Source organism: Syzygium oleosum, unplaced genomic scaffold, assembly GCF_021117445.2.
Source record: "Syzygium oleosum isolate NSW1041296 unplaced genomic scaffold, Sole_v2.1 Sole_v2.06, whole genome shotgun sequence".
In the NCBI taxonomy this organism is placed as follows: domain Eukaryota; kingdom Viridiplantae; phylum Streptophyta; class Magnoliopsida; order Myrtales; family Myrtaceae; genus Syzygium; species Syzygium oleosum.
This window is the reverse complement of record NW_026607490.1, coordinates 10000001-10022004: the sequence shown is the minus strand read 5'-3', so window position 1 is coordinate 10022004 and position 22004 is coordinate 10000001. Positions and strand designations below refer to the sequence as shown.

The following is a 22004-nucleotide window of genomic DNA, read 5'->3' as shown; positions in this document are numbered from 1 at the left end:
TCTTCAGAAATTGCTCCACCAATTGAGGCATCTGTCGGGCTATCGCTGGCTGGGCCTGCCCTTGCTGGGCTTGATTTCCTTCATTGCCAGCAATCGGCGCAGCCTCAGCAGCCTGCGCATAAGCTGCGGCCCTTTCCTGAGCCTGCAATCCCATAACACGCCCTATCTCCCTTAGGGTATTCATCACATCATCAAACCTCGGATCTCTAGCCTCACGGGCTCCCTCACTAGCCTGGGCTTGGGGCTCCTTTCCCCTTCTCCTGCTTGGAGTTTGAATGATATCCTCTAGTCGGCGGTCTCGGGCCTCTTGGCCTCCTGAACTAGGCTGACCATGAGGTTCCTTACCCTTTCTTCTACTCATCCTCACGACTCAGCTATTCCACTACCTGCTATAATTCCATTAAGGAATTAAAGACTTAAACCAATCTATCCCAGTCTAAGTCCTAGGCAGGTACTAAAACAACAATCAAACAACCAGCATGCGGCCTAACAAGAGCCAATCAACACATCACCCAAGGAGTTCACGTACTCACCTCAGGTCCTGCCGCACCTGCATTTTACGGGTCATACCAGTAGGCACTCAATCAAACACAACTGTCAAGAGATGCATTTAGCACACGAGGTCACCCTATTGGCTACCCATGGTCTCATCGTTCCTTATCACTCCAGGCTTCGACCAGATTGGACCGAGCTGACCTTGCTCTGATACCAAATCAAACGGGGATGTCACGCCCCGTACCCCACGAAGCGCAACATCCCGTCACGGTCGATTAAGGTGCAACGCTCCCAGGAAGCGTCGCCGACCCAAACCCAAACAGAGATCAAGCACAAGCGGAAGTACGTATATAAATATATATATACACCCTGACAATAAAACACATGAGACCAAAGCAGCACAACCAGCAAACAACACCTCTGAAAGTATGTATACTAGTAGTACCAAAGAAAACTTTTTACACAATTCTTTTAGACAACAGCAGATGAAACACACAGTCAGCAGCCACTCAGTCAAAAGGGGTCAATGAAAAACACTTCGGCTCCTCAGCTTCCTCGACCATGGCTGCAAGTCCGTCCCCACAAGGGTGCACACTGGATGACCGCTGGATGAATTGCGGTATACCAAAAAGAGGCGCTCTCCTCGGCATCCTATGGCTGGGGGTCTGAAATGTTTCGGTTTACACAACCGTGAGACGAATCTCAGTGAGTTTAACCCCTAAACCTAGGCTAGGCTAGCATGCAATCTCCTGACCGGAAAATAAATAAGTGAAACCATAGTGCAACAATAATCAATTAATCCTCCGACCCTGCAAGTTAGGCAGTTCAATATATAATAATCACGGCACGTACGTAGCACATATTATCACACGTACGCCAATCACATGCTTATGCACCGAGGCTCACACACTCGCATGCCAGTCCATGCATGTTCACGCATGCAAATGTCGTCGACATGTCACGTGTATTTCCCGGCCCACTGGCCCATACTGGCACATTGGCAATCGCCCAATTTATTATTTATTACGACTCGAGTCATCAATTTTTCACGGCCCGGTGCGTCTAGCCTCGCTTCAAAGTGCATGAGGCGCAGAACCGATCTCGGCCCGGTGTCTCTAGCACGCTTCAAAGTGCATGAGGCGCAACACTGTTCTCCTTGCGAACCAGAGCCTGCTTCAAAGTGCATGAGGATGGTCACCTTCCGGACGTACTGGGCATCGTCCTGCTTCAAAGTGCATGAGGACGGTATCGACCCGAAGGTCATGACCCAAAGGTCCTTAGGTGATCACACAACTCATTATTATCTGAACCCAGCGTATAACGCTTCAGGGTATTTTAGGTGATCACATGCTCATGGCAGACACACATTCTCGCGCAAGTTCATCACATGCCTCACTCTTGGCATACGCAATGCGTGTCCATGTTATGCAATGCAATGCACCACGAGCACCAATATAATTCAGACACCCAATGTCACAACACGTGCTTAATTGGCCCAATTAATACCGTGTGGCCTAACATGCGATTCACAAATCAGTAAATCATTGTAAACCAAACAATGGCCAATCGCACTCCATAAAATCAGCCACACCACATACGACATAGCAGTACGAAATCAACCACAATTAAGCACAATTGACGTACAATCAGTCAACTCGGACATACCCGGTAATTTTCCAACGGGCTCCTAAATTGGTCATTTAATCCAATTAATCTCCCCAAAAAATTCTCATTAATCCACTAAATTTCCCAATGATAATTTCTACCAATCCGTCCTCAACCCAGTCTGAAATACACACTGATACCATCTAAGCCAGTCTAAATTGTACCGATAATACCTAAACCAGTCCAGAAAAACGCACTAACAGTCCTAATCCGGGTTTAGGAATTTTACTCACTTAATCCAAGATCACGACGACGAGGAACGGCGGCCGATCACTGATGAACAGTAAAACCGGCGGCGGAATTCCCGGGGACGCGCACTGTTCACGGAGTACTGTTCACGGCATACGGACTTGTACGGACGGCGAAAAAACGGTGGCCGGCGAAGTGCCGGTGACGGCCGCGACGGCCGTACGGTCGAGATGAACAGTGATCCGTGCGGGGCGCGATGACCGGTACCGTACGGACACTTTGTACGGACGGGCTGGATGGCGACGCACGGTGAGGCCGGGCCGGCCGGGTGGTGACGGAACAGCAGATCCGAGCTCCGGCGAAGCTCCGGCGACCCTTTTTGCCGGACGGGAAAGAGAAAAAGAGGGAGAAAGAGAGAGAAAGGGAGAGAGAAAAGGCCTGGACAGGGGCGAGGCTGAAGCTGGGGGACTATGTGGTCGACGGTGAGGCACGGCGGTCGGCGGCGGCACTCCGGTGGCCGGCGGCAAACTCCGGCGAAGCCAAAACCAAGAGAGAAAATGGAGAAAAAGAGAGGAAAATGGAAGAGAAGCTGCTGGTGGGGGCTGGTTCTGCCGTGAGGGAGGGCTGAGGAGAGAGAAAACAGTCCAACTTGGTCAAATAAAGCAGCCCAAAGTGCCACGTGTCGCCGATCCGTGAAAAATGACCAAAACGCCCCTAATCTAACGGTTCTAAAGTGATAGGCTTAAATAATTGAGGGGCAATTGGGTCTTTGGTGCCAATAATGCAGCTGATAACCACAGTTACTTATCCCAAAAATTTCCCAAAAATTCGGACCCAAAAACAGCCCAGGGGCAAAACCGTCATTTTTCCGGTCCCGGGGCGAAATTCCAATTTTCACACATACGTGTTCCATATGTGCGTGGCCAACATAATATGGCGTCGGGTTCGTGAAATTCACTTTCTAAGCCCTCGAAAATCGACTGCGAAGTTTCGTGAATAAAATAATATTATTTTTCCAATTTTTGTCGAAATTCCAACTTTTGGCCAAAACCACTCTAAATGTGCATGGCCACCCCAAAATGACCTTGGCCGCGAAAAATAACCTCAAACGGCCTCTGAATCCAGCCTCGGTGCCCACAGGGGCAAAACCGTAATTTTTCACCCCCGAACCGAAATTCCACTTTTTACTCGTACTAACTCCAAACGTGTGTGGCCAGCGTAATATGACGTCAGATTCCCAAAAATAGTCTCTTAAGCCTTCGAAAACCAACATCGAAATACGGGCCCAATTTCGTAATCAAAACTCGCTCAATTTCGAATTTCAGGGTCTCTCACTAACAGGCGGCTGTTTAGGACATACGCGTATCGACCTAGGGTTATTCGAATTACGACGGTCCCGATCATTGAGAGAATGAGAAATTATCATTAGTTCCAAAGATCACGATCGTTCGGTTCAGGTTCAAGACTGGTTGGCCACGTGCACTTTCGGTCTTGCAGAATCACCTGCGATCCGATTGTACATCGTTGGCCTTGGCCAAACCAAATCCATCACCTTCCTAAGATCGGCCCACGTTGGCCCAAAATATTCACTCATCGTATCTCGAGATCGGTGTCCCGTTCACTGTCGAGTCCCTGGTCCACGTACCGTTTCCTAGTTAGCCATACCCCATTGGTTAGTATCCCGAGAGTGATCAGCTCTGGGCAAGACTTACTAAAATGAAATGCGAAATATTGTCAATTTTATTGATCCCGGAATTACGTCGAAATTCGGGCTGTTACAGCAACCCAGCATGACTGCGAGATGTTATGTTGGTTGAAGCATGCTTCGTACCCAACTATTGGCAAACGAGATTAAAGCGTTGGATAGCGTTCGTGATGAAACAAAGCACGTACCAGCCACTCCAAAAGGAGCTCGCTTTAAAGGCAAGATGCGAACGTGTATAGATCTCCCAGTTGGTACCAACCCAAAAGGAAAAAAACATCACGATGAAGCAATGTCTTAGTCTTTCGGCTACACAACGACTGGGAAAGCAACCTCGAGTGCCGCATAAAAATCATCGGGCAAAGCAGAAACTATGAAATTGTAAAAGGTGCTAGCCAGTAGTTTCCACGTTTACACACTGTTGCTATCAGAACTGTGTTGGTACAATGACCAGTAATAGCCGTGAAGAATGGCTGAAAAATTCTTGATGTGGAATCAAAACCGAACACCTCGGAAAACATCGGTGCACATAATCCAAGGAAAAAAATGTACTCCGTAATTGGCAATAACTATTCAAGAAGGTACCAAAAAATGGGTATCGCATGCACGCCACTTGTTGATCGAGTATTTGATCGACCATCGAGTCTTTGAGGCAAACTGACCCTGATAAGAGCAAAACGATGGGAGGACATCTCTCGCGCGGTCAGTCCACAGCCTTGGGATGTCAATGTGTTGCAGAATTTGGCTGCGATACCCTCCCTTGTATAAATCTTGCCAACCTTGTATAAACAGGATCATAGAATAAAGAGGAGCAGCAAACAAAATTTTAGTCACTCGTCCCCTCATCTTCGCTGCCTTCACTATCATCGCTGCATATCAAATATTCAGAACCATCAAAAAGTTGAGGCAACCAACTTAGGTGAGTCACATCGTCGTAAAAAAGAAACAACGTGATACATGGATAATCATATTGTACTTCATATGAACTAAACAAGAGACCAAAACAATTGTGAAAGCGTACCTATGTAATAAAGAGTTTCACTCGAGCAGTAGCGAGCGAAGCTATGATTAAATAATGCAACATAATGATGATACACTTGTAAGTTGCCAAGAAAAGGAAAAACCTGCGACATTTCATCTGTAAAATACATGGATGCAGTGTTTACTTCCCTTTGCCACTAATACAAAAGTCAATAAAAAGAGGAATTCGATGAGAAGGAAAAGGCCATAAATGCAAATGGTGTCAATGGAACACATAGACATGACTGTCATGATCACTTGTAGCATAGTGAAGCAAGTTCTGGATGTGCCTGTTACATCAAAAAGCCGTACCCCATGGGACGAATGCAATATGGTTAATTAGAATAGACTATTGATAATGTACACATTCAAGAGCGGCCATTTTGATAGATCTCTACGAAACCACTGAAGGAAACAATAGCAACAAAATATTTTAATCCAGTTGAAGTGATAAATGAGATAGCAATGACATACCACTCTTAAAAAAAGACATATTTCTGTTAAGATTACTTGGATATTCTTCGAGCATCTCGACCAGTGATGTATTTTTGTGCCGCTTGAATATTTTCAGCACCTGTATGGAAGAGTGCCGCGTTAGAAGAAGTGGTGCTAGTTCAATTTTTCAAAAATAAAAAGGGAGGACAAATTGAACTAATGCGCATCATTAAAGATTATGTCAAACAGTAAAGAGAGGTAACAGAAAGCACTCTTCGTCAATTGGAAGGTGTGCAGACAACATCTCTTTGCATCAACTTTCACTGGAGTACTGGCATCCTTTAAACATTCCGCAAGCGCAGGGCCAACGATTGAAAGATTGGCCAATAATATTGTGGGATTTACCTACAAGAAAGATAAGTCCTTAGAGCACATATAACTTTGCAGTAAACAAGAGATAGGTACTCAATGGAAAACTGTACGTACCCTTGCAACATATTTAGAGAGGATAATGCCCTTCTTCGAACTTCACTGGAATCATCGTGCAGAGCAGATACAATGAACAACATAATATCTGAATGCGCACTGGTGTTACTATGATCAGTTTGACTTTGATGGAGGAGTAGTCTTCCCAAGGCTTTGGTTGAGGTTTCACGAATAGAAGACTAAGAGAGAGACAGTATGTTAGAGACTTGTACAAGTGAATTATCAGAAAGGTAAGTTTAGGTTCTGCAGAATGAAACCACATTCTCATCAGTTAAACCGCCTTTAAGTCAACAGTGGACAGGAATGAGGCAATCCACAGCCAGTCGAAGGATTATGCCGGAGCATTGATGCTATCGTAAGCACCGATCCATGCCTTGTGGACCAGCTTGAAGAAGAACCCAATGTCAGGAGTTCTTCAATAAGATCATTCAGCTGGGCATCTTCGATGTACTACATTATCAACATCAAAGGGATGAATGGGCGGTTGTCACCAAATATGACTATAAAACCAAGGCAAGTCCATCCATGCATTATAAAAATGTTGACTCTGAAAAGCAGTAATGTGATTAACCAAATATGAACAGATATCCCAAGAACAACTCCATGGGCAAGTTTCGCAGTTTGTATCATTCTTAAAGATAACAAGACACAGCATGGAGGACATAAAAGCAAAAACAGAGAGCCTGGTGTACTTATGACAGACCTGAGATATGACGCCCAATACGTCTGCAGCAGATATTCGAACTTGATCATCATCGTGATGAATCATATCTTTTATAGGAGCATGTACACCCGAGTTTTGACAGCACTGCTCACATTCATTCCAGCATACCCCGCCACACCTTTTAAAGCAGTCAAATTGGCCTCCCTAATTCCAGCACCCGAAGCCTGAGGGCAGTCCAGATTCACTTTGTTACATAACAGTCTTTCCAGGACATCGTGCATCAAGAAAGATAACAAGCATTACCTGCAAGTTGGACAAAGGACACCTACCAAGGGGTCACTCCTGGGACTAAGTGCACTGAGCTTTCCAAGGGCAAGGGCAGCACTTGAGCGGACACTCCTGATTAATTTGAATGTGCCTTGTCGCGATCTAAATTTTCTCAGGTTAATGGATTATTAAGACTAAGCTTAACTCGGGCCCTCTCAAGCCCTACCAATTCGCAACTTAGGACTTAAGTTCTTAACGTGCAAATATTTTCATGCTTGGAGTCGCCACTAATTTATTTGTGGTAGGTCGATTAGAAACCTAAATAAAACATAGGGAGATATGTTTTATTACTACGAACTAGAGATTCTAAGCTCGGGGACTTGGTTACGCTAGAGCTAGTCTAACGCCCTTTCGGTACCTTTTCTTTTTTTTTTTTTTTAAATGTTTTGGCAGACAGTTTGGATTCATTTTAACTTAGTCACTAGCATGTGAGGTGATCATACGGGTGCGCAAATCACCAAAGTAACACCCAATAATCAAAACATTAAATAAATTGCAAGATTGGGAGAATTACTTAGCTCGAAGCAACGTAAGCATCTGCATTGTTAGCTAGAAAATCACATTAACAATCCTAATATGATTTCTAATTAACAAGCAGATCACTCAATATTTTTTTGATTTTCACTTATTTAAATGAAAGCTAATCTATATGTAATGACGTGCAAAAATTAACATGCGATTAATGCAACCTAACATGCAAACTATATGTCATGCGACGACGTGACATAATTCTAATGACGGACAAATGATTTGTTTTTGGTAATTTCAAATGAAATTCGGAATTAAAAATTACTCAAATTAACATGCAATCTATCCTAGAGAAAATGATAATTTAATCTATCCTAAAGTGACTTCTTTTTGGTATTTTTATGAAAATTCGAAATCAAGAATTACCCTAAAATGAACCATCGAGATCAAGATAATATCTAAATTAAACTAGGAAATAAATTACTCTAATTCCTAATTTAAATTAAAAAGTTATCCTATCAACTTATTCAAAGAAAGTTATTCTAAACCTATCCTAAACATGCATCATTATCTTCTAATATGATCAATTCAAGTCCTAACTAATCTTTTTTTGGAATTTTCTTTTTAAAGGAAATAAATCAAATAGACAGATAACCACCACTATTGTAACAGCCCGAATTTCGATGTAATTCCGAGATCAATAAAATTGACAATATTTCACATTTCATTTTAGTAAGTCTCGTCCAGAGCTGATCACTCTCGGGATACTAGCCAATGGGGTATGGCTAACTGGGAAAATGGTACGTGGACTAGGGACTCGATTTTGAATCGGACACCGATCACGAGAAACGATGAGAGAATATTTTGGATCAATGTGGGCCGATCTTAGGAAAGGTGATGGAATTGGTTTGGCCAAGGCCAATAATGTACAATTGGATCGCAGGTGATTCTGCCCGTCCGACAGTGCACATGGCCAACCAGTCCTGGACCTAAACCGAACGATCGGGACCTCTGGGACTAGTGATAATTTCTCATTCTCTCAATGATCGGGACCGTCATGACTTGGATAACTCTAGATCGATACGCGTAACCTCTAAACAGCTGCCTCTTAGTGAGAGACCTTGAAATTGGAAGTTTAGCGAGTTTTGATCACGAAATTAGACCCGGAGTTTGATGTCAATTTTCGAGGACTTATACGACTATTTTCACGACTCTGACGTCATATTATACTGGCCACACACGTTTGGAGTTAGTTCGGTCGAAAAATGGAATTTCAACCCGGAAGTCAAAAATTACGATTTTGTCCCTCTGGAGGCCGAGGTTGGTTTTTGTGCCCGTATGAGGTTATTTTTCGAGGCCGATGTTATTTTATGGTGGCCACACACATTTGGAAGTGTTACGGTCAAAAATTGGAATTTTGGCTTGTAAGTGAAAAATAATATTATTTTATTCTCAGGACTTCGCAGTCGACTTTCGAGGGCTTAAAGGGCTGTTTTCGCGATTTCGACGCCATATTATGTTGGCCACACACATCTGGGGTTGATACGTGCAAAAATTGGAATTTCGCCCTAGGACCGGAAAAATGACCATTTTGCCCCTGGGCTATTTTCTGGTCCGAATTTTTGGAAAATTATTTGGGATATTTAAGAGTGTTTATCAGCTGAATTATTGGGGCTATTGACCTTTTTGCCCATCCATTATTAGATTAGGATGAATTAGGGCCGTAGGATTAGGGGTATTTTGGTCAAAACTCCCGGATCGGCGACACGTGGTGCAATTGGGCTGCTATATTTGACCAGATCTGACCAGCCACTCTCTCTCCTCCCTCATTTTCGGCCAGAACACCCCAGAACAGCCCCTCCTCCTCCGTTTTCCTCCTCCGCAGGTTTTTCTCGCCGGCCGCCGGAGCTCGTCGCCGCCGCACGCGCCGCCGCCTATCCAGTCGCGCCGCCGTGCCGTCGCCTCAGCCTCACCCTCATCCCCACCATCCTCTCTCTCTCTCTCTCCCTTTCCGGCATCCGTACAGTCCGTACGGCCGCCGCGCCAGCCACCGCCGCCTCGCCGGCCACCGTCCCCCGCGCCGTCCGTACGATGTCCGTACGACGTCCGTACAGTCGTCCGTACGCTGGCCGCCGTGAACCGTACGCCGTCCGCTAGGAACGCCGTCGCCAGTTCCACTGTTCATCGGTGATCGGCCGCCGTTCCTCGTCGTCGTGGTCCAAAATTAAGTGAGTATACCTCCTAAACCCGGATTAGGACTGATAATGCGATTTTCTGGACTGGCTTAGGTATTATCGGTGTATTTTGGACTGGCTTGGGTAGTTTCAGTGTATAATTCGGACTGGATTGGGGATGGTTTGGTGGAAATAAAATCCGAGGAAATCAGTGGGATTATTATAGATAATTATTGGACCCGGATTGGGGAAATAGTGGCTGTCCGTATTTTTGAGGAATATACCGGATTATGGCTGGCAACGAAAATTATTAGCTGAATGACCGGGATTACCCGAGGTGATTGGTTGTTGACCGATTGGTGCTTAATTGTGAAATGATATGTTGTGTGCTCGTGTGACTGAACCGTGCGAAGTGTGATTGGCCAATTAATGGCTTAAATTGTGTATTTGAAATTGGGCCGCCCTGTATTAACTGGCCAAGTGAGCACGCTATTTATGAATTGGGCACTGTGTGGTGATTTCGATTTGACTGAGTGCCTGTGGTTTATTGATGCTCATGTTGCATTATGTTGCATTTCATGGACACGCATTGGGTGTGCCGAGAATGAGGCGTGTGACGAAATTATGCGAGAATGCGTGTCTGACATGAGCATGTGATCATCTAATTATGCCCTGATGCGTTTTACGCGAGGCCCAGATAAAATTGGCAAGGTGCCGTGTGATCACTTAAGGGCCTTCGGGTCGATGCCGTCCTCATGCACTTTGTAGCAGGACGATGCCCGGTACGTCCGGAAGACGACCAACCTGATGCGTTTTACGCGGACTCTAGTTCGTAGGGAGATCAGTGTTGCGCCTCATGCACTTTGTAGTAGGCTAGAGACACTGGGCCAGATCGGTGTTGCGCCTCATGCACTTTGTAGAAGGCTAGACGCACCGGGCCGGGAATTGTGTGGGCTCGAGTCGTAATTAATAATTGAGACAGTGTACTGGGTAAATCGAAATGGGAACATCGCATGACATTGACATTGACATTGCATGCATAAAATGCACGACCCGGCATGCAAGATGAACATTGTGAATATGAGCATGCGCGTAATGCACGTGTGATCAGCATATTTGTGCACGTACCTTGCGGAATTTAATGAACTGCCTAACCTGCAAGGCAATTCTTATGTTCTGTTTGGGCCAAAGGCCAAACCATTGTCTGTGTATTATGTTGTTTTGCCTGTCAGGGGAATGCATGTTAGTTTAGCCTAGGTCTAGGGGTTATACTCGCTGAGATTCGTCTCACGGTTGTAATAACCCACATTTTCAGACCCACCGCCGTAAAGATGCCGAATCTGCCGCTTTTTGGAATACTTGTACAGATACGCCAGTATACCAGTACATACCCCGCAGGAAATGGGGAATCTTATGTGAGATATCGATCCGTGGTGTTTATAAACGTGGGAGAGTATTTTCATCAGACTCAGGAGTACGTGGCTTGGTGCTTGCGAGATGCGGACGGAACCTCGGACAACCCCTTAGAACTTTTGATGTGCCGGTCGACCAAGATGGATTGATGATTCCACGGATGGCTGATGGTGAGATAATCAATCCTCAGGATGTGTATGACGTAGACGGCATGGATGAGCCCATGCATGGGGAGCCTCAAGTAGTCACCGAAGATCCTGATCAGCTCGATGACGAAGAAGAGGAACTCGAAGACACGGACATAGATGACAAGGAAAAAATTGGAGAGGTCGCCGAGGTAGGGTCCGATGTAGAGATAGGAGCTGAGGAAGATGACGAGTTAGGTCTTTATCTGGACCCAGAGCTAGAGCTAGATTCGGAGGACGAGAGGATCGTAGCCGAGGATACGGAGTCGGAGGAGTCTTCAGAGGAACCGTCGGGCTATTCATCGGAGTCCTTGGACCCTGACTGGGCAACCTAGAGCAGGCCGGTACCCTGGGAAGCGAAGACCGTCTCTTTTGAATGGCGTTCCTACCCTAGTTAGCCTAACCACCGGTGCCACTTACCCTTTTTGATATAGTGGCAGTTGACTGCTGATGTTGAGGTTTTTGGAGTTGTACAAAAGGATAGTGTAAAAAGGTTTTTACTATATTAGTACAAGTGTATATTCTTGTTTGATGGATGTTCTACCTTGGTCTCACGTGCGTTGTTTTGTACGGGTGTATATATATATACGTTGTTTTCGCATATGCCTTATCTCTGATTGGACGTTGGGTCGGCGACGCATCCTGGGAGCGTTGCATCACAAACGACTGGAGGTGGGATGCTCGCGCTTCGTGTGGTACGGGGCGTGACATCCCCGTTTGATTTGGTATCAGAGCAACGTCAGCTCGGTCCAATCTGGTCGACGTCTGGAGTGATAAGGAGCGATGGGACCATGGGTAGCCAGTAGGGTAACCTCGTGTGCTACATGTTTCTCTTGACAGCTTGTGATTGTGTTTGAATTGTTTGGCTGTTTGACCCGTAAAGTGCAGGTGCGTCAGGACCTGAGGTGAGTATGCAAAACCCTTGGGTGATGAGTTGATTAATTCCTAGTAAGCCGCATGCTGATTGCTTGATTATTGTTTTTATACCTGCTTAGGGCTTAGACTGGGATAGATTGGTTTAAGTCTTTAATTCCTTCGTGGAATTATAGCAAGTAGTGGAGTAGCTGAGTGGTGAGGATGAATAGAAGAAAGGGAAAGGAACCCCAAGGTAAGTCAAGTTCAGGAGGCCAAGAGGTCCGAGACCGCCGACTATAGGACATTATTCAAACTCCAAGTAGGAGAAGGGGGAAGGAGCCCCAAGCCCAGACTAGCGAGGGAGCCCGTGAGGCTAGAGATCCAAGGTTTGACGATGTGATGAACACCCTGCGAGAGATAGGACGCGTTATGGGATTGCAAGCGCAAGAAAGGGTTGCAGTTTACGCGCAGGCTGCTGAGGCTGCACCGATTGCTGGCAATGAAGGTAATCAAGCCCAGCAAGGGCAGGCCCAGCCAGCGATAGCCAGACAGATGCCCCAATTGGTGGAGCAATTTCTGAAAATGAAGCCGCCAAAGTTTAATGGCAAAGGTGACCCCGAAGCTACCCCAGATTGGGTAGAGGAATTAGAGAAAGCATTTGAGGTATTGGGGTGCACCGATACAGAGAAAGTGACGATGGCGGCGTATCAGTTGCAGAGTAGTGCGAATGATTGGTGGAAAGCCACCAGAGGTAGAGTATTCCTGGAAGGTACAGAATTAAATTGGGCAGTGTTTGTTGAAAGTTTTTATGAAAAGTACTTTTCGGAAGTCACCCAAGAGAGGAAGTTGATGGAATTCATGCGACTGCGCCAAGGTCAGATGACCGTTGATCAGTATGAAAGAGAATTTGCAAGATTGGCCAAGTTCGCACCGACTATGGTTGAGAACCGGCGGACAAAGCTCAGAGATTCCGAGATGGTTTGAAGCCGGATCTCCGAGCGATTTTGTCGCACAATATTAAGGACTTTGGAGAAATTTATGAGCGGGCACAGATTATAGAGCGAGATCAGCAGGAAAGAGCAGCCGCTTCTAGATCGCGATTCGCTTAGATCAGAGACAACAGTCGTATGGGGAAGAGACCTATGACAGGAAACAGGCGGTTTGTTCCACTCGCTAGACGGACAATAGGAAAGCCGAATCCCCAGCCGAGTAGATTTGGGGCATGTTTTAAATGTAGGAGCATGGGACATCAGATCCGCGATTGGCCGCAGATGCAACCTTCAGGACCACCCAGGTTGCCACCGTCACGAACTGGAAACCAAGCCGGACCTCCCCCATCGGCCAATCAAGGACGACCACCGGCGCAAGGAAGGGTCTATGCCATGGCGCGCAGAGAAGCTGAGAATGCGCCGAACATGGTCACAGGTACCATTTCTCTTTGTGATCATCCTGCTTACGCGTTGTTTGATCCGGGGGCAACCCACTCTTTTATTTTGGAGCAATTTGTTAAGTTAGTGGGTTTGGAACCAGTGTTGCTTGAGACTATGCTGAGTGTGTCGACGCCTGTGAATGATAAAATGTTAGTTTCTTTTGGGTGTCCTAACTGTAAGATTGTGATTGGGAGTAGTGAAGAAAGTATTGACTTGGCAGTGTTAGCTATGTTCGACTTCGATGTGATAATCGGAATGGATTGGCTAGTGAGCCAGAAGGCCGTTATGGATTGCGGTAGTAGGACGATCCTGTTTAATCCGATAGGACGTCCAAGGTTTGAGTTTCAGGGGAACCGAGGAGGAACCTCGATCCCTTGGATTTCTTCGCTCAAAGTAACAAAACTGTTGGATGATGGGTGTGAAGGATATCTAGTGAATGTTATGGATCCAACAATGGCGGAAACCAAGTTGGAAGAGTTACCAGTGGTAAGTAACTTCCCCGAAGTCTTTCCTGAGGAATTACCTGGTTTACCGCCCGAGCGAGAAGTGGAATTTGTGATAGAGTTGGCACCAGGAACTGAACTGATCTCTAAGGCACCATATCGGATGTCGTTATCCGAATTGAAGGAACTGAAGGTGCAGATACAAGAGTTGTTGGATAAAGGCTTCATTCAACCTAGTGTATCTCCATGGGGAGTACCAGTACTGTTTGTAAGGAAGAAGGACAGAACCTTGAGGTTGTGTATTGATTATCGGCAGTTGAATCAGATGACGATTAAGAACAAGTACCCTTTGCCGAGGATCGATGATCTATTTGATCAGTTGCAAGGAGCATCAATGTTTTCTAATATTGATTTGCGAACCGGATACCACCAGCTAAGGATCCGAAAGGAGGACATACCTAAGACCGCTTTTAGGACGCGGTATGGGCACTACGAGTTTATAGTGATGCCCTTCGGATTAACCAATGCCCCGGTTGCTTTTATGGATTTAATAAATAGGGTGTTTAAGGAGTTTCTAGACAGATTCGTCATAGTGTTTATCGATGATATTTTGGTGTATTCGAAAAGCCCGGAGGAGCATGAGGTACATTTGACCGAGGTATTGCTGACATTAAGAGAATACGCACTCTTTGCCAAGTTCAGTAAGTGTGAGTTTTGGTTAAGCAGAGTGGCGTTCCTTAGACATATAGTTTCGGGAGACAGAATCTCTATGGACCCGATGAAGATTGAGGTAGTGATGAAATGGCCTAGACCAACTTCCGTAACAGAGATTCGAAGCTTCTTAGGATTGGCTGGCTTTTATCGACGTTTTGTAGAAGGATTCTCGTCGATAGCCATGCCGTTGACGCGATTGTTGAAGAAAGAATCTAAGTTTGAGTGGAACGATAAATGTTAGCAAAGTTTTCAAGAGTTGAAGCATAGGCTTACAACTACCCCAATGTTGACCATTCCATTGAGGCCAGGAGGATTCGAAGTCTATAGTGATGCTTCATTAAGAGGACTTGGTTGTGTGCTAATGCAACATGAAAAGGTAGTTGCTTATGCGTCGCGCCAGTTGAGGTCACATGAGATGAATTATCTGACGCATGATTTGAAGCTGGCAGCAATTGTTTTTGCCCTTAAGATCTGGAGGCACTACTTGTGTGGAGAGAAGTTTCAGATTTATACGAATCATCAAAGCTTCAAGTACTTGTTTTCGCAGAAAGAATTGAATATGAGGCAACGTCGATGGATGGAACTTTTAAAGGATTATGATTGCGATATCATGTACCACCCAGGGAAAGCAAATCGAGTAGCGGATGCACTAAGTCGTAAGTCAAGTATGGCGCATATGTTGGTGAAAGAGTGGACTTTGCTGGAGAAGTTTAGGGACTCGGAGTTTAAGTTTGAGGTGAGTCATATGTCTAGCCTGATGGCTGCTTTGAGGATTGAACCGGAAATTCAGGCAAGGATCAAGGCACTTCAGTCTACGGACCTAGAGATACAAAAGATTATTGGAATGGATGCCACTTTAAGGAAACCGGAATTCCAAGTGAGTGAGGATGGAATTCTAAAGTTTCAAGGACGATTGTGTGTGCCCGATGAGATTGAGCTTAAGGAAGAAATTTTAAGTGAGGCACATCGCAGTAATTACAGTATCCACCCAAGTAGATGTATCAGAATTTGAGGCAACATTATTGGTGGAATGGACTGAAGAAAGATGTGGCCAAGCATGTGGCCAAGTGCTTAACCTGCCAACAAGTGAAGGCACAGCACTGTAAGCCCTGGAGGACTACTGAGACCGTTGGAGATTCCCGAGTGGAAATGGAAACATATCACGATGGATTTCATATCAGGTTTACCCCGAAGTCAGAGAGGTCATGATTCGATTTGGGTAATAGTAGACCGACTGACTAAATTAGCCCATTTCCCAGCAGTTCGGAAGGATTTTGAGTTGGAAAGGTATGCAGAGTTATATGTGCGGCACATTGTACGTCTTCATGGGGTACCAGTGACAATCACATCGGATAGAGATCCGCGGTTTACAGCGAGTTTTTGGAAAAGTTTGCAAATGGCCATGGGAACCAAGTTACAGTTTAGTACAGCTTATCATCCGCAGACAGATGGCCAGTCTAAAAGGACAATTCAGACTTTAGAGGACATGCTGAGGGCTTGCGTATTGGATTTTCAAGGCAAATGGGAGGAACATTTACATTTAATAGAGTTTGCCTACAATAATAGCTATTAGCAAAGTATTCAAATGGCACCGTTTGAGGCCTTATATGGTAGGGCGTGTAGGACGCCTTTATGTTGGGACGAAGTAGGTGAACGGAGTATCACAGGCCCAGAGTTAGTACAACAGTCAGTGGAAGCTGTTGAGATTATCCGAGATCAGCACAGAGTCACCAAAAGAGTTACGCCGATCGGAGACGACGACCCTTTGAATTTCAGGTTGGAGATCACGTATTTCTCAAGGTATCGCCTATGAAGGGGTTATCTCGATTTGGCAAGAAAGGGAAGCTCAGTCCCAGGTACGTCGGGCCATTCGAGATATTGGAAAAGATTGGTGATATGGCTTACCGACTTGCCTTGCCGCCTAATCTGTCCCAAGTACACAATGTTTTCCACGTGTCGATGTTGAGGAAGTACGAGCCAGACCCGACCCACATTCTGAAGTATGAGGAAATAGAAGTGGACGACAGAGTGTCGTACGTGGAAAGGCCAGTTAGGATCGAAGACAGAAAAGATCGTGTGCTGAGGAACAAGACGATTCCGATGGTCAAAGTTGTCTAGGAGTACCACGGAACGAAAGGTGCCACTTGGGAAAGCGAAGAAGCTATGAGACGTCAACATCCCCAGTTGTTTGAGTAGTTAAGGATAGATTTCAAATTTCGAGAACGAAATTTTTTAAGGGGGGAAGAGTTGTAACAGCCCGAATTTCGATGTAATTCCGAGATCAATAAAATTGACAATATTTCACATTTCATTTTAGTAAGTCTCGTCCAGAGCTGATCACTCTCGGGATACTAGCCAATGGGGTATGGCTAACTGGGAAAATGGTACGTGGACTAGGGACTCGATTTTGAATCGGACACCGATCACGAGAAACGATGAGAGAATATTTTGGGTCAATGTGGGCCGATCTTAGGAAAGGTGATGGAATTGGTTTGGCCAAGGCCAATAATGTACAATTGGATCGCAGGTGATTCTGCCCGTCCGACAGTGCACATGGCCAACCAGTCCTGGACCTAAACCGAACGATCGGGACCTCTGGGACTAGTGATAATTTCTCATTCTCTCAATGATCGGGACCGTCATGACTTGGATAACCCTAGGTCGATACGCGTAACCTCTAAACAACCGCCTGTTAGTGAGAGACTCTGAAATTGGAAGTTTAGCGAGTTTTGATCACGAAATTAGACCCGGAGTTTGATGTCGATTTTCGAGAACTTATACGACTATTTTCACGACTCTGACGTCATATTATACTGGCCACACACGTTTGGCGTTAGTCCGGTCGAAAAATGGAATTTCGACCCGGAAGTCAAAAATTACGATTTTGTCCCTCTGGAGGCCGAGGTTGGTTTTTGTGCCCGTATGAGGTTATTTTTCGAGGCCGATGTCATTTTATGGTGGCCACACATTTGGAAGTGTTACGGTCAAAAATTGGAATTTTTGGCTTGGAAGTGAAAAATAATATTATTTTATTCTCAAGACTTCGCAGTCGATTTTCGAGGGCCTAAAGGGCTGCTTTCGCGATTCCGACGCCATATTATGTTGGCCACACACGTCTTGGGTTGATACGTGCAAAAATTGAAATTTCGCCCCGGGACCGGAAAAATGACCATTTTGCCCCTGGGCTATTTCGGGTCCGAATTTTTGGGAAATTATGTGGGATATTTAAGAGTGCTTATCAGCTGAATTATTGGGGCTATTGACCTTTTTGCCCATCCATTATTAGATTAGGATGAATTAGGGCCGTAGGATTAGGGGTAGTTTGGTCAAAACTCCCGGATCGGCAACACGTGGCGCAATTGGGCTGCTATATTTGACCAGATCTGACCAGCCTCTCTCTCTCCTCCCTCATTTTCGGCCAGAACACCCCAGAACAGCCCCTCCTCCTCCGTTTTCCTCCTCCGCCGGTTTTCCTCGCCGGCCGCCGGAGCTCGTCGTCGCCGCACGCGCCGCCGCCTGTCCAGTCGCGCCGCTGTGCCGTCTCCTCAGCCTCACCCTCATCCCCACCATCCTCTCTCTCTCTCTCTCTCTCTCTCTCTCTCTCTCTCTCTCCCCTCTCCGCGTCCGTACAGTCCGTACGGTGTCCGTACGGCCGCCGCGCCAGCCACCGCCGCCTCGCCGGCCACCGTCCCCCGCCCGTCCGTACGGTGTTTCGTACGACATCCGTACAGTCGTCTGTACGCCGGCCGCCGTGAACCGTATGCCGTCCGCCGGGAACGCCGCCGCCGGTTCCACTGTTCATCGGTGATCGGCCGCCGTTCCTCGTCGTCGTGGTCCAAAATTAAGTGAGTATACCTCCTAAACCCGGATTAGGACTGATAATGCGATTTTCTGGACTGGCTTAGGTATTATCGGTGTATTTTGGACTGGCTTGGGTAGTATCAGTGTATAATTCGGACTAGATTGAGGATGGTTTGGTGGAAATAAAATCCGAGGAAATTAGTGGGATTATTATGGATAATTATTGGACCCGGATTGGGGAAATAGTGGCTGTCCGTATTTTTGAGGAATATATCGGATTATGGCGGGCAACGAGAATTGTTAGCTGAATGATCGGGATTATCCGAGGTGATTGGTTGTTGACCGATTGGTGCTTAATTGTGAAATGATATGTTGTGTGCTCGTGTGACTAAATTGTGCGGAGTGTGATTGGCCAATTGATGGCTTAAATTGTGTATTTGAAATTGGGCCGCTTGGTATTAACTGGCCAAGTGAGCATGCTATTTATGAATTGGGCACTGTGTGGTGATTTCGATTTGACTGAGTACCTGTGGTTTATTGATGCTCATGTTGCATTATGTTGCATTTCATGGACACGCATTGGGTGTGCCGAGAATGAGGCGTGTGACGAAATTTTGCGAGAATGCGTGTCTGACATGAGCATGTGATCACCTAATTATGCCATGATGCATTTTACGCGGGGCCCAGATAAAATTGGCAAGGTGCCGTGTGATCACTTAAGGGCCTTCGGGTCGATGCCGTCCTCATGCACTTTGTAGCAGGACGATGCCCGGTATGTCCGGAAGACGACCAACCTGATGCGTTTTACGCGGGCTCTAGTTCGTAGGGAGATCAGTGTTGCGCCTCATGCACTTTGTAGCAGGCTAGAGACATTGGGCCAGATCGGTGTTGCGCCTTATGCACTTTGTAGCAGGCTAGACGCACCGGGCCGGGAATTGTGTGGGCTCGAGTCGTAATTAATAATTAAGACGGTGTATTGGGTAAACCGAAATGGGAACATCGCATGACATTGACATTGTATGCATAAAATGCACGACCCGGCATGCGAGATGAACATTGTGAATATGAGCATGCGCGTAGCGCACGTGTGATCAGCGTATTTGTGCACGTGCCTTGAGGAATTTAATGAACTGCCTAACCTGCAGGATAATTCTTATGTTCTGTTTGGGCCAAAGGCCAAACCATTGTCTGTGTATTATGTTGTTTTGCCTGTCAGGAGAATGCATGTTAGCTTAGCCTAGGTCTAGGGGTTATACTCGCTGAGATTCGTCTCACGGTTGTAATAACCCACATTTTCAGACCCCCAGCCATAAAGATGCCGAATCCGCCGCTTTTTGGAATACCTGTACAGATACGCCAGTATACTAGTACATACCCCGCAGGAAATGGGGAATCTTATGTGAGATATCGATCCGTGGTGTTTGTAAATGTGGGAGAGTATTTTCATCAGACTCAGGAGTACGTGGCCTGGTGCTTACGAGATGCGGACGGAAACCTCGGACAACCCCTTAGAACTTTTGATGTGCCGGTCGACCAAGATGGATTGATGATTCCACGGATGGCTGATGGTGAGATAATCAATCCTCAGGATGTGTATGACGTAGACGGCATGGATGAGCCCATGCATGGGGAGCCTCAAGTAGTCGTCGAAGATCCTGATCAGCTCGATGATGAAGAAGAGGAACTCGAAGACACGGACATAGATGACAAGGAAGAAATTGGAGAGGTCGCCGAGGTAGGGTCCGATGTAGAGATAGGAGCTGAGGAAGATGACGAGTTAGGTCTTTATCTGGACCCAGAGCTAGAGCTAGATTCGGAGGACGAGAGGATCGTAGCCGAGGATACGGAGTCGGAGCCCTCGGAGGAGTCTTCAGAGGAACCGTCGGGCGATTCATCGGAGTCCTCGGACCCTGACTGGGAACCCTAGAGCAGGCCGGTACCCTGGGAAGCGAAGACCGTCTCTTTTGAATGGCATTCCTACCCTAGTTAGCTTAACCACCGGTGCCACTTACCCTTTTTGATATAGTGGCAGTTGACTGCTGATGTTGAGGTTTTTGGAGTTTTACAAAAGGATAGTGTAAAAAGGTTTTTACTATATTAGTACAAGTGTATATTCTTGTTTGATGGTTGTTCTACCTTAGTCTCACGTGTGTTGTTTTGTACGGGTGTATATATATATACGTTGTTTCCGCATGTGCCTTATCTCTGATTGGGCGTTGGGTCGGCGACGCATCCTGGGAGCGTTGCATCACAAACGACCGGAGGTGGGATGCTCGCGCTTCGTGGGGTACGGGGCGTGACAACTATCAAAATCAATCCACGCGATCCGCAAGATTTGTTTTATTAAATTCAAATTAGGCAAAGAAATCAAACTAACGGTCATATCTATAAGGTTATAGATATCGACGGAAAGCTGATTGTTCAAATTTGGAAAGAAAATAAAATTTATTATCGTATCCAAGTGATTATGAATAAGATAACGATTTTCCGTATCACCGCATATCGTACCTTAGGGATAAGGTCGGATAGTCGTCCAGATACGTTGCCAAATTAGGAATGATTCCTAATTTTGGGTATTTTCAAATATTACGGATATAGCACACATCATCCTAAGGTATCTAGCAATCCACGCACTATTCACGAAATATTCAAACACCCGAAAGATTAGGAAACTGAATATTCTAAGACTATAGATGAGAATCTTACCTAATTTGTGGATATTTCCAATTCGAACTTGGATCGGACTCGGGCTTGCGGATCGGGACGGTGACCGACGGCGGCAGGCGTTCCACGGGTTCAGGCTCAATTCTATGGCTAATGGTTCGCGGAACTCGTAGATCATGACTCGAATATTCCGAACAGCCTGTAAAACAGAAAACCCAACGCCTCGGCTTGGTGGGAGTCCGACGAAGACTCAGCAGGAATTGAGGCGGTGCAAGAGTCCCAGTGCAGGTCACGCCAGGGGAGCCAAGACTTGATGTGGCTGAACGCAATGTCGCAAAAGGATCGTCGCTCGTTGGAACTTCTCCAACGATGGAGCAATGTCAGAACCGTTGCTGTGCAAGCAAGTAGAGAGAATTTTTGTTTTTTCCTCCTGCTTAGCTCTTTCTCTGTTTGGTGGAGACCCCTCTGGGCATCTTCTTCAATGTGTTGAACGCGTCTTGTGTCCCACCTGCAGGAAAAAGCCAAAAACTCCTCTCTCTTGGGTCTGTTGTGATGAAGAGGTCCTCGTGAGTAATGCCTATTGCGGAAAGAGAACTTTCTCACGGACGTGCTCTCCTTATTCTCTCAATGGTGGCCGTGTATGAAATTGTGTGGCCTCCTCTGCTCTCCGAAATTGTGTTCTTCAAAAATTATGAGAGTCTCCCTCTCATTGAAGGGTATAACATGTATTTATAGTATGACCTAGGTTTGTCTTGCTATTGCGGGCTTAATTTAGGCCACTTTTTCAATGTGATGGGCTCTAATACCCTAAAGTCAACTTGCGATTAAACTTTAATGGGCTGAATTATGATCAAATTAAGTTCAATTGAGCCTG

General features: G+C 46.0%; 2 long non-coding RNA genes across 2 annotated transcripts in view; both read right to left on the bottom strand.

The window, feature by feature from the left end:
- Window positions 1-4755: 4755 nt before the first annotated feature.
- On the bottom strand, window positions 4756-6438 carry LOC115668931 (uncharacterized). The gene is made up of 3 exons (XR_008816897.1): window positions 5993-6438; window positions 5546-5911; window positions 4756-4920 (listed from the first exon to the last, which is right to left on the bottom strand). It is a non-coding gene; the product is annotated as an uncharacterized LOC115668931 (long non-coding RNA).
- Window positions 6439-6715: 277 nt separating this feature from the next.
- LOC130138531 (uncharacterized) overlaps window positions 6716-22004 on the bottom strand; it is a 16468-nt gene continuing 1179 nt past the window's right edge. Inside the window, exons 3-4 of the long non-coding RNA XR_008816889.1 lie at window positions 6960-7055; window positions 6716-6880 (exon numbers count right to left, since the gene is read on the bottom strand). This is a non-coding gene — a long non-coding RNA (uncharacterized LOC130138531). The remainder of the gene's footprint in view (window positions 6881-6959; window positions 7056-22004) is intronic.